General features: G+C 40.3%; 1 long non-coding RNA gene across 1 annotated transcript in view; it reads left to right on the forward strand.

Moving 5' to 3' along the window:
- The window catches only part of LOC148007781 (uncharacterized), a 46,661-nt gene that overhangs the window by 11,022 nt on the left and 23,204 nt on the right, over nucleotides 1-12,435 (forward strand). The window lies entirely within an intron of this gene.

Raw genomic sequence — 12,435 nt, forward strand, 5'->3', positions numbered from 1 at the left:
GTTTCTGGGAGAAAGCTGTTGAGCTGGCCAATATAATTATCCATTCTATAGCCCTAGGAGAGGCTTTTTGGAACATACAATTCTGGGGCCTAACCTGCTTTTTTTTTTTTTCTCTGCTCTAAACTTTGTGTCTAGGGGGGCAACTTTAAAACTTTTACCTTTCATTTGTTATTCCAGATAAATTTGCAAATTGTTCTGTCTACTCTCTTAAGAATTGGATTGGTATTGTGATGGGGATTGCATTGAATCTGTAGATCACTTTTGGTAAAATGGCCATTTTTACTACATTAATCCTACTAATCCGTGAGCATGGGAGATCTTTCCAACTTCAGAGGTCTTCTTCAATTTCTTTCTTAAGAGGCTTGAAGTGCTTATCATTCAGATCTTTCACTTGCTTGGTTAAAGTCACACCGAGGTATTTTATATTATTTGGGACTATTATGAAGGGTGTCGTTCCCCTAATTTCTTTCTCAGTTTGTTTCTCTTTTGTGTAGAGGAAGGCTATTGATTTATTTGCGTTAATTTTATACCCAGCCACTTTGCTGAAGGTGTTTATCAGGTTTAGTAGTTCTCTGGTGGAACTTTTGGGATCACTTAAATATACTATCATATCATCTGCAAATAGTGATATTTTGACTTCTTCTTTTCCGATCTGTATCCCTTGATCTCCTTTTGTTGTCTGATTGATCTGGCCAGAACTTCAAGAACTATATTGAATAAGTAGGGAGAAAATGGGCAGCCTTGTCTAGTCCCTGATTTTAGTGGGATTGCTTCAAGTTTCTCTCTATTTAGTTTAATGTTAGCAACTGGTTTGCTGTATATAGCTTTTACTATTTTTAGGTATGGGCCTTGAATTCCTATTCTTTCCAGGACTTTTATCTTGAAGGGATGTTGAATTTTGTCAAATGCTTTCTCAACATCTAATGAAAAGATCTTGTGGTTTTGTTCTTTCAGTTTGTTTATATAATGGATTACGTTGATGGTTTTCAGTATATTAAACCATCTCTGCATGCCTGGATGCTCTGAAGCCTATTTGATCATGGTGGATGATCGTTTTGATGTGCTCTTGGAATCGGTTTGCCAGAATTTTATTGAGTATTTTTGCGTCGATATTCATAAGGGAAATTGGTCTGAATTTGTTGGGTCTTTGTGTGGTTTAGGTATAAGAGTAATTGTGGCTTCATAGAAGGAGTTCGGTAGCGCTCCATCTGTTTCAATTTTGTGGAATAATTTGGATAGTTGGTATGAGGTCTTCGACGAAGGTCTGATAGAATTCTGCACTGCACCCATCTGAACCTGGGCTCTTTTTGGTTGGGAGACCTTTAATGACTGCTTCTATTTCCTTAGGAGTTATGGGGTTGTTTAACTGGTTTATCTGTTCCTGATTTAACTTCGGTACCTGGTATCTGTCTAGGAAATTGTCCATTTCCTTCAGATTTTCAAGTTTTGTTGAATATAGGCTTTTATAGTAAGATCTGATGATTTTTTGAATTTCCTCTGAATCTGTAGTTATGTCTCCCTTTTCATTTCTGAGTTCGTTAATTTGGACAGACTCTCTGTGTCCTTTGGTTAGTCTGGCTAAGGGTTTATCTATCTTGTTAGTTTTCTCAAAGAACCAACTTTTGGTTCTGTTGGTTCTTTCTATGGTCCTTTTTGTTTCTACTTGGTTGATTTCAGCTCTGAGTTTGATTATTTCCTGCCTTCTATTCCTCCTGGGTGTATTTGCTTCTTTTTCTTCTAGAGCTTTTAGGTGTGCTGTCAAGTTGCTGATACCTGCTCTCTCCTGTTTCTTTCTGCAGGCACTCAGAGGTATGGGTTTTCCTCTTAGCACAGCTTTCATTGTGTCCCATAAGTTTGGGTATGTTGTACCTTCATTTTCATTAAATTCTAAGAAGTCTTTAATTTCTTTCTTTATTTCTTCCTTGACCAGGTTATCATTGAGTAGAGCATTGTTCAACTTCCATGTATATGTGGGTGTTCTTCCCTTATTGTTGTTGAATCCAGCTTTAGCCCATGGTGGTCTGATAGGACACATGGGATTATTTCTATCTTTCTGTACCTATTGAGGCTTGTTTTTTTCCATCTTTATTAACTTGAGTATTTCTTATTTACATTTCGATTGTTATTCCCCTTCCCGGTTTCGGGGCCAACATCCCCCTATCCCTTTTCCCTCCCCTTCTATATGGGCTTCCCCTCCCCATCCTCCCCCCCATTTCCACCCTCCCTCCAACAATCAAGTTCACTGGAGGTTCGGTCTTGGCAGAACCAAGGGCTTCCCCTTCCACTGGTGCTCTTACTAGGCTATTCATTGCTATCTATGAGGTTGGAGCCCAGGGTAGGTCCATGTATAGTCTTTGAGTAGTGGCTTAGTTTCCTGTAGGCAGCAGAATGCAGGGTCCTCATTGCGTATCCAGTTTGTTAATCTATTTCCTTTTATTGGGGAGTTGAGGCCATTGATGTTGAGAGATATTAAGGAATAGTGATTATTGCTTCCTGTTATATTGGTATTTGGATGTGAGATTATTTTTGTGTGCTTTTCTTCTCTTTGTTTTGTTGCCAAGATGATTAGTTTCTTGCTTTTTCTAGGGTGTAGCTTGCCTCCCTCCTTATGTTGGGCTTTACCATTTATTATCCTTTGTAGCGCTGGATTTATAGAAAGATATTGTGTAAATTTGGTTTTGTCATTGACTATCTTGTTTTCTCCATCTATGTTAATTGATAGTTTTGCTGGATATAGTCGCCTAGGGTGGCATTTGTGTTCTCTTCAGGTCTGTTTGACATTTCTCCAGGATCTTCTGCCTTTCATAGACTCTGGTGAGAAGTCTGGTGTAACTCTTATAGGTTTGCCTTTATATGTTACTTGACCTTTTCCCCTTACTTCTTTTAATAGTCTTTCTTTATTTTGTGCATTTGGTGGTTTGACTGTTGAGTGATGGGAAGAATTTCTTTTCTGGTCCAATCTATTTGTAGTTCTGTATGCTTCTTGCATGTTTATGGACATCTCTTTCTTTAGGTTAGGGAAGTTTTCTTCTATAATTTTGTTGAAAATATTTATTGGCCCTTTAATTTGGGAGTCTTCCCTGTCTTTTATACCTATTATCCTTAGGTTTGATCTTTTCATTGTGTCCTGGATTTTCTGGATTGTTTGGGTAAGGAGTTTTTTGCGTTTTACATTATCTTTGACTGTTGTGTCGATGTTTTCTATGGTATCTTCTGCCCCTGAGATTCTCTCTTCTCTCTCTTGTATTCTCTTGGTGATGCTTGTATCTTTGTCTCCTCATTGTTTTCCTATGTTTTCTATATCCAGTGTTGTCTCCCTTTGTGCTTTCTTTATTGTTTCTATTTCCAATTTTAAATCCTGGACAGTTTTTTTTTTTCAATTCCTTCACCTGTTTGGTTGTGTTTTCCTGTAATCTTTAAGGGCTTTTGTGTTTCATCTTTAAGCGCTTCTACTTGTTCCCTTGTGTTGTCCTGCATTTCTTTAAGGGAGTTATGCATGTCTTTTTTAAAGTCCTCCATCATCATCATGAAATGTGATTTTTTAAAATCTAAATTTTGCTTTTGCGGTGTGTTTGAATATCCAGTATTTGCCTTTGTGGGAGAGCTGGATTCTGATGATGACTAGTAGTCTTGGTTTCTATTACTTAAGTTTCTGAGCTTGCTTCTTGCCACCAGGTTGTCTCTGTTGTTAGCTTGTCTTGCTGTCTCTGAGAATAGCTTGCCTCTCCTGTAGGCCTGTGTGTCAGCACTCCTGCATACCTGTATCCTTTCAGCTGGATCTGGGAACAGGGATCTCTGCTCTTAGGTGTGTAGGCAGTACTGGCAAGTGGCTTTCAGCTCTGGGTGCAGGCAGAAACTTGAGGGGTCCTGCCCCTGACTGTTCCTAGGTCCGTGCCCAGGGACGCACTTGCGATTTTCTCTTTAGTCAGGAATGTGAGCAGAGATTAGTCTCCTCTGAGTTCTCAGGAGTGTCAGCACTTCTGAAGGTTCAGCTCTCTCTCCCCACAGGATTTGAGTGCAGGGACCTGTGTGACCAGTTCAGTTCAGTGCCGGGTGCAGACTGGACCTAGCAGGTTCCTGATGCTGAGTGCTCCTTTTTTCCTGTATCTAGAGGCACTATGCAGTTTCCTCTTGGGCAAGGGATGTAGGAGAGGTGGGCAGAAGTGGCAGAGTGTCCTGCGGTCTCAGGATTGTCTGAACTTCTGGGTGTTCAGCTCTCTCCTCCATGGGATTTGGGTCAGTGTAGCCTATTCTTTTAGGTAAGAGTCCGTCATTGAGAGTAGTCAAGGCAGAAACTCAAACAAGGCAGGACACTGGACATAAGTGCTGATACAGTGGCCATGGAGGGGTGCTAGTTACTGGTTTGCTCCTCATGGATTGTTCAGCCTAATTCTTCTAGAACCCAATGTGGTGGTTTGAATAGGAGTGGTTCACATAGACTTGCATGTTTGGATGCTTGGTTATAGAGAGTGGTACTATTAGGAGTTGTGTACTTCTTGGAGTAGGTGTGCCCTTGCTGGAGGAAGAGAGTCACACTGGATGGTCTAAGAAACTCAAGTCTGACTGGTGTGTCTCAGTGTCCTTCTGTTGCCTGTGTAGAACACTCAGCTCCTTTTCCAGCACTGAGTCTGCCTGCACACTGCCATGTTCACTGACATAATAATGATGGATTAAAAGTCTCTGAAACTGTAAGCCAGCCCCAATTAAATATTTTTCTTTATAAGATTTTCCAGGGTTGATGTGCAAGGCCATCAGGGGCACCAGAAGAACAACCCAGCTCTGGAGAAGCTGCTGCCTCACATCTGGGGGAATGTGGCTTTGTGTTCACAAGGGAGGACCCCACTGAGATTAGGGACATGCTGCTGGCCAATAAGGTGCCAGCTGCTGCTCGAGCTGGTGCCATCGCCCCATGTGAGGTCACTGTGCCTGCTCAGAACACTGGTCTGGAGCCTGAGAAGACCTCTTTCTTCCAAGCTTTGGGCATCACCACTAAACTCTCCAGAGGTACCATTGAAATTCTGAGTGATGTGCAGATGTGTTTCTTCACAGCGATAAAATCCCAACTAAGACATCAGTAGCACCTGTCCAGGGATGGCAGTGTTGACAGTAGGCTGGGACTTCCCCAGTCAATCACTAATAGAGAAAATGCCTCCCAGTTGACTTTTATGGAGGCATTTTTTTCAGTTGAGATTTCTTCCTTTCAGGTAACTCTAGCTTGTGGCAAGTTGACATAAAACTAGCCATCACTGGCAGTATGGACACATGGACTCATTTATAGGATGGAGGATATAGCAGTAAACTTGGGGTTCTGTAGCTGGTATAATCCTTTCTGTATGACAGAACTGCCCTGCCAACAGCCAATTCAGCAGTGGTGTCCTGCAGGGATACTTAGATGGCAAAAGAGCTATGCACAAGAGACCGCCAGATGGCCCAATTATAGCACAAAAAGACTGGAGAAGCTCTGTGCCAGGAAATTGCACACAACACATTGTTTCCTCCAAACCCTGGTAGAAGAGCAGGAAAAGGAAGAGTCTGAGCGATCAAGCCCTGTTTTATTTGATAGAAATTTGATTCATCCTTGAATATATACACCCAAACTGTCAGATTGAATTAAGTTTAAGCTCAATGGACCAGTTACTGTTTTTTCTCCTGCTAATCAGTTCATGGGGACTTGGACAAGATATCAGATTACTGAATAAAGAAAAAAAATATTCTTGTATGTGATTTCAGATGTAGTCCCAGATTGCCCTTCTTCAAGGCTATTGAGATTTCTTTTTTTAAAGGTCTTTAGAAGACAAGGGGAAAGATCAGAGAGTGCATGTTGATCGACTGGTTCCTCTTCCTCTCTCCTCTCATTTATGTTTTCTGTTTGTCTTTGAGTTTTTGGGAATTTGGAGGGATTTAAACTTGTATCGATAGCTCTCTCACACTTACATGATTGTCCCTTCTTCCTTGTAGAGAGTGTTTTCTAGGTTGGAGGGTTTCTAATAAAGACCCTTATTAAGTGTGAGAAGGTCCATTAATAGATATGGGGTATGTGAAGAAGAAAAATCCAGCTATGTGGTGCACACAGGGAATAAGAGAATAGGGATAGACTATTATGACTGTCATTGCAGAAAAATACTATTTTTCCCCCAGACTCATATCCATGGCAAACCTGACTTATAAGCTATTTTTTCTTTTATCTTTTGCCAACATTTTATCTTGCATTTAAATGACCTAACCATATTTTAATCTGTTTTCTGTGTTCTTGATGTCATTTGTATACATCTCTTGGAAAAGATTTATATAGTTCAATTCACTGAGTCATGGCAAAATTAAGCATTTATAGATAGTGTTTGGTGTGAAGCAGTGCCAATCTTGAGTTGTGCAAAGTTTTATGTTCACATATGTTAACTGCAATTCTATTTAAAGCAAGGACATTTAGGTGGATCTGGTAATCATATATACAGGAATATGACAGAAGTGTTTAACTATTAAACTATATTTTTGCTGATCAGTATTCACTGATCTAGAAAGATATTTGTAGTAGTTTTTTTTTAAGGAAAGGAGATTGATATGAGAACGCATGTAAAAATGCCATGTATACAAAATTATGTTTCTAACCTGGAAGGAGAATGAGCATTAAAATGTGCATAGAAGGAGTGATTTTACATTTTTAATGTTTCCCCACAGTTTTGAATTTTCAAGTGAATGAATTAGGAAAACGAAACAAACTTTCAAATATTCCCCCAGCATTTGATTTTTTTCCCAACTTAAAATTCTTTTGGCTTTCATTGCATAGTGATTTTTTTCTTCCCCAACTTTATCTCATTTTTTTTGAAATTGGATTTTATTTTGTAGCCTAGGCTGGCTTCAAACTCTTGATTATTTTCCCTCAGCCTCTTGATTGGTGGAACTACAGGCTTCTGCCGCCACATCTGGCTACATTGTGATTGCAAATGTTTCAAAGCTACATGGTAATGTCTGGAGACAATTTTTTTTATCATGGCTGTTGGAAATTGTATCAGCACACAGTATGTAGAGTTTAGAGCTGCTTAGATTCCTGTAATGTGTAAGATAGTCCACCACAACAAAGAATTATCTGGCCTTAATTGTTTTTAGTGCTCAAGTTGAATTATCTTGCGATTCTTTATCTTGATAAAACTCATTACCACCATCTGGTGGTTACATAAGGGCTTTGCAACTTTAGTGCTGCTTCAGCCGGTTCTGAATGAACTAAGGTCTCCGAAGGTGGAAGCCTGTGAGAACAATAGTAATGGCTAGGTTATGAGATACAAAAGTGTAGTGAGAATTTTAAAATTTTGGTTTCTTTAAAAAACACATAAATATTATAATAATGTGTTTTTGTTTTAATCCCAGGTGTGGGATATGAGGCTGCTTTGGACTGACTGCAGCAGCTGACTATAACTTGCCTTGTGCTCTTACAGGGATATGATTTTGCTAGCTGCAGAAGGTTTCTGTGATTGTGTGACATTTGGAATTCTGGGGACATTTTAGAGTTTATATGGCCTGGAAAAGGGTGATGGGTTATTGGTTGTGGTTTGTTATGTAGTTGTGCATAAAGAAGAAATGACAACAAGAAGAAATCAGGTATTTTGATGACAAAGATCAAACTTGCCCCAAGGAACTTGGTGCTACCAATCAGCAGGAAGTAGTCTAATGGTAAACCCCCTTCCAACCTCTGGCTTTATTCATGGAGCTCTTCATCTATCTTTATTCATGGAGCTCTTCATCTATCTTTATTCATGGAGCTCTTCATCTATCTTTTTTTCCTGTTCTGTCTAGTGTTAGGAGACTGAAAGGGGGAGAAAACCGGTGGAGAAAGATGGAAGGAAGAAGAACCCACAAAGTATCAATGCCAACCACACCTAAACAGCCAGGAAAATCACAGTTGTGAAGGTGTTTGAAACTCTTACTAAGATGTTTAGTTTCTCCTAAAGTTATCTGTGCCTTTAAAGGTTACATCACAATTTTCATTTTCTCTTCCCATTGTGCTTGAAAAGACCCAATAACTAGATGTCAAGTCAAGGGAGCCTTTGGAAAGAAGAGGTGAACACATGCCCCAATTCCTAGTCCAGAAGCCATCTCCAGTTGATAATCACTTGCAAACAAAAAAAAAAAATTAGGCTTTTCCAAGGGAGTTTCACTGGAGAAATGAACAAGTCTTAAGGGTAGGCCCCATGCCTTGTTATAGAAAGAAAGCCTGTGGATGGATATAGAGAATCTCTACTTGTGTCAATAGGTCTCTTCCATCACATCACATGATAAAGCTTTAGTATCAACAGGAGTAATTCCATCATGAAGCACGTTGGAATCAAGGCAAGGTGCCTATTTAGTCTCAACGTAACTATTACCTCCATTTCTCTACTAAGGAATGCCTCTGTTAAGGCCTTGGCTTTTTACCTTGATGGCAATTCAAAGGCACTTGGAAAAAAAATCTGTACTTGCTCTATTAGTCAGTTTGACCTTTCTTTTTTGTCTACTTTTCTGTTTTCTAATCATTTACAGGTTTCCTACCCAGCAGCTATGTCTCATGCTCCTTCCTAACAGTTTAAAGAGGGAAGAGGGCTTACTTTTGTTGTCTTGGTCACTATGTGGTATCTCTTTGGAAAGATTGTTAGGTCATGAAAGTGCCAACCTCATAAATGGGTCGTACTGTTGATAAATTTGTAACTGAGTGGTATGTGAAGAGGTGGGGGCTATTTGGAGGAAATAGCCACTGGGACCAGTCTTTGAGGGATATATTTTGTTTCTGAACCATTTTATCCCATTCTGCTTCCTGACCACCGTTAAATGAGCAGTCTTGTTCTGTTATATCCTCCTTGCCATATTTGTTTGACCTTACCACAGGCCCAAAGCAACGTAGCCAAGTGACCATGGACTAAAACTCCCCAAATTGAGCTCAAAAGACATTTTTCTTCATTAAGATATGTTTTCTTAGGTGTTTGTCACATCAGTGAAAAGCTAGCATATGGCTAGTACTCAGTTCCCTGCTTGCTGGTAACTCGTGGAAGACTTAGAATGGATAGGATTCTCTTCCCACCCATTTGGGAAGAGAATGTTAGGTTGCTCTTATTTTCCTTCTGGTTCACAACCATTGTTCAAATTTATTTGTATTTATCAATCTTTACTAGGGCCTTACTGATGTTACCAATTAGTTTTTGCAGAGGAAGGTGCAGAAACGTAGTGAGAGGTATTTGTTACAGATAAACACCTGCGAACAAAGAGGGGCAGAAGGAAGTCTTGGTAAAGGAAAAAGCTGAAGGGTGATGCAGGCTCCTCAAACTTTCTTGAATCAGGTAGAAGCTCTAGGGTAGGTGAATATCATCAGAGCATCCTGTGTTAGGTTGCATGGTTAGTTCTTTGTGTCTTGCTCAGTGTGTACAGAGGGCCCCAGGAAGGCAATAAAGAGGCTTTGTGTGTTTGAGGCAGATCCGAACAACTTGACAGCTAAAGAGTGGATGTGTGCTACATTCTCCTCACTCTGCCAGCAAGTTAGTTCTTGAGACAGAAGTTTGGAGAAGCACTTCTGTTTTACTGTTGAGGAACTACAGCCTAGTCTGTGGATCAAATATAATTGTTCCAAAAAGAAGAAACTATTAGGGAGACTGTTTATAGGAGGACATGCCCTGATTCACATCTTTTCCAATGTTAGAGTAAATATAAATAATTTGGATTATATTGGAATTAATGGTAATATTGGAGGTTATCAGATAGCTGTTGTCAAAGAAATCTAATAATGCATGTATTCTGCCTTTCCTCCATTTTCCATACCTATTTTGAACTTGGAAGTTTTAATTCTATTTTCTAAAAAAAATTATGTTTAGAGGAAAACAAATACAGAGGAAAGAATAGTTCCACTACTTTGTTCCAAATGCAGAATTTTGACCTGCTTTTTCATGAATTTATAATTGAGTACTATATAATCATAAGCATCAAGCAATAGCAATGATAATTATAATATTAAAAACCTGTATAATTCTGCTAATGTGATTTTTGCTATTCTTGTCGCTGCTACTGGTTACTACTAACATTAAAACACATATCATGTGACAGGCACATATATTTTATTAAGTCATTCTTATGCTGGGATGTTATTATTTTGTAGATGAGGAAAATGAGTCAGAGATGGTAAATTATTCAGGGTCACGTGACTCAGACAGTATATGCATGGCTAAGCAGTCTAAATTAGGAGTTTAATGCTCTTAATTAGAACTGCAAGGTAGCTTCCCTAGTTCTCGGCTCTTATATAATTTTATGTACCATTTTTCTCTTCCTCCACACTCTCCTTTTTCAGACAGTCTTTCTGTGTAGTTCAGGATGGCCTCAGATACTGGATTCTTTTGCCTCTGGATCCTGAGGGCTTGAATGATAAGCATGTACCATCACACCTTGTTCCTTTCTGCTTTTGCTCCCCCCCCTTTTTTTTTTAAAACAATTCACTTGTGTGTAAAACTATGCTTCTGAGGACTCCAAAACAGCACTTTTATAATGATAAATAATACTTGTTGCAGCTATTTTATTAAGTATCAGGTCGGTTAGTATTGGAATCATTGTAACTATTAAGAAAATATCATCCCAAGTGAGGTAACTCAAACCCAAAAGGACATGCACAAAATGTTCTCACTAATAAGTGACTATTAGCCAAAAAAAAAAAAAAGAGTATAGGATACCCAAGATACAGTCCATAGAACTCACAAAGGTCAAAAGCTGAAGGGACCACTTGGGAGGGAGAGGAAAGCAACCAACCACAAGTGGGGAGGGAGGGAGGCACAGGGGAAGGGAAGGGAATGGGGGTTGGGAAAGAGGGGAACATGATCTGGTATTGTGTGGGAGAAAAGAACTGAAGCCGTGAGGGCCAGCAGAAAGAATGGAAACAGGTGACCTCGGGAGGAAAGAGGTTGGGATGACCCTCTAGAATGTACCAAAGTCCTGGAAAGTGACCCTCAGGACTCAAAGGGGGGACCCTAGATGAAATGCCCTACAGTGGGGAGAGGGAACCTGTAGAACTTACTTCTTGCAGAAAGACAGGGCATCAAGTGTGGGATGGGGTTGTTATCCCACAGTTAAAGCTCTGACCCATAATTCTTCCTGTCTGAAAGAAATGCAGGGATGGAAATGGAGAAGAACCTGAGGAAAAGGGAGTCCAGTGACAGGTCCAAAGTGGGATCCAGCTCAAGGGGAGGCCCTGAGACCTGACACCATTACTAAGGCTATGGAACACTCACAAAAAGGGACCTACCATGACTGCTCTCCAAAAGACCCAACAAGCAGCTGAAAGAGTCAGATGCAGATATTTGCACCCAACCAATGAACAGAAGCTGCTGACCCCTCTGGTTGAATTAGAGAAAAGCTGGAGGAATCTAAGGAGGAGGGTAACCCTGTAGGAGGACCAGCAGTCTCAATTAACTAGTCTCCCGAGATCTTTCAGACACTGGATCATTAACCAGGCAGCATACACCAGCTGAGATGAGGCCTCCAACATAGAGAACTCCTGGGTCTGGGTTCAGTCAGAGAAGATGCACCTAACCCTCAAGAGACTGGAGGTCCCAGGAAGTTTAGAAGTCTGGTGGGGTGGGTGGGGTGGGGACATCCTTGTGAAGACTGGGGGGCGGGGGAGGAGGTATGGGTTGTGGAACAGTCATGGGGGTGTTGACTGGGAGGGGAATAAATCTGGAGTGTAAAAATAAATAAATAAAAAAGAAAAAAATCACTTCAATGATGACAAAAAAATTTCCCAAAGACTTCAATAATCTGAAGTACATTTGAATTATTAAGCTATAATCAAGTTATTAAGGATTAGTTATATTATCTAATGTGATTTCCCAAGGAATCATATTGGATATTACTCCTCGTGAGGGGTAGATGAAACTGTTTAAGCCTATCAGTGTGTCCTAGAGAGAGGACTGAAGGAGCTGAAGGAGCTTGCAACTCCATAAGAACAATGCCAACAAAGCAGAGCTCCCAGGGACTAAACCACCATCCAAAGAGTACACATGGACAGACCCATGGCTCCAGCTGCATATGTAGCAGAGGATGGCCTTGTTGGGCACCAATGGGAGGAGAAGCCCTTGGTCCTGCCAAGGTTGGACCCCCAGTGCAGGGGAATGTCCGGGTAGGGAGGTGGGTAGGGAGGGTGGTTGGGGAGGGGGAACACCCTTATAGAAGAAGGGAGGGAGATTGGATAGGGGGCTTATGGACGGGTAACTGGGAAAGGGAATAACATTTGAAATGTAAATAAAAAATATCCAATTTAAAAAAAAGGTAATAAGAGGCGGCACTATAATGCAATAACTTAAGCTTATGCATACTTACTCTCTGTGTTACACTGTTTCGACTTTATTTATAGATATTTCTATTTTACTTGCAGTGATTCATTTATTCCCTCAAAAAGCATGAGAAAGCTACTGTTTCATTGTTAGGGTACATATG

The sequence above is a fragment of the Rattus norvegicus genome, chromosome 1, assembly GCF_021556685.1.
Source record: "Rattus norvegicus strain SHRSP/BbbUtx chromosome 1, alternate assembly SHRSP_T2T, whole genome shotgun sequence".
In the NCBI taxonomy this organism is placed as follows: domain Eukaryota; kingdom Metazoa; phylum Chordata; class Mammalia; order Rodentia; family Muridae; genus Rattus; species Rattus norvegicus.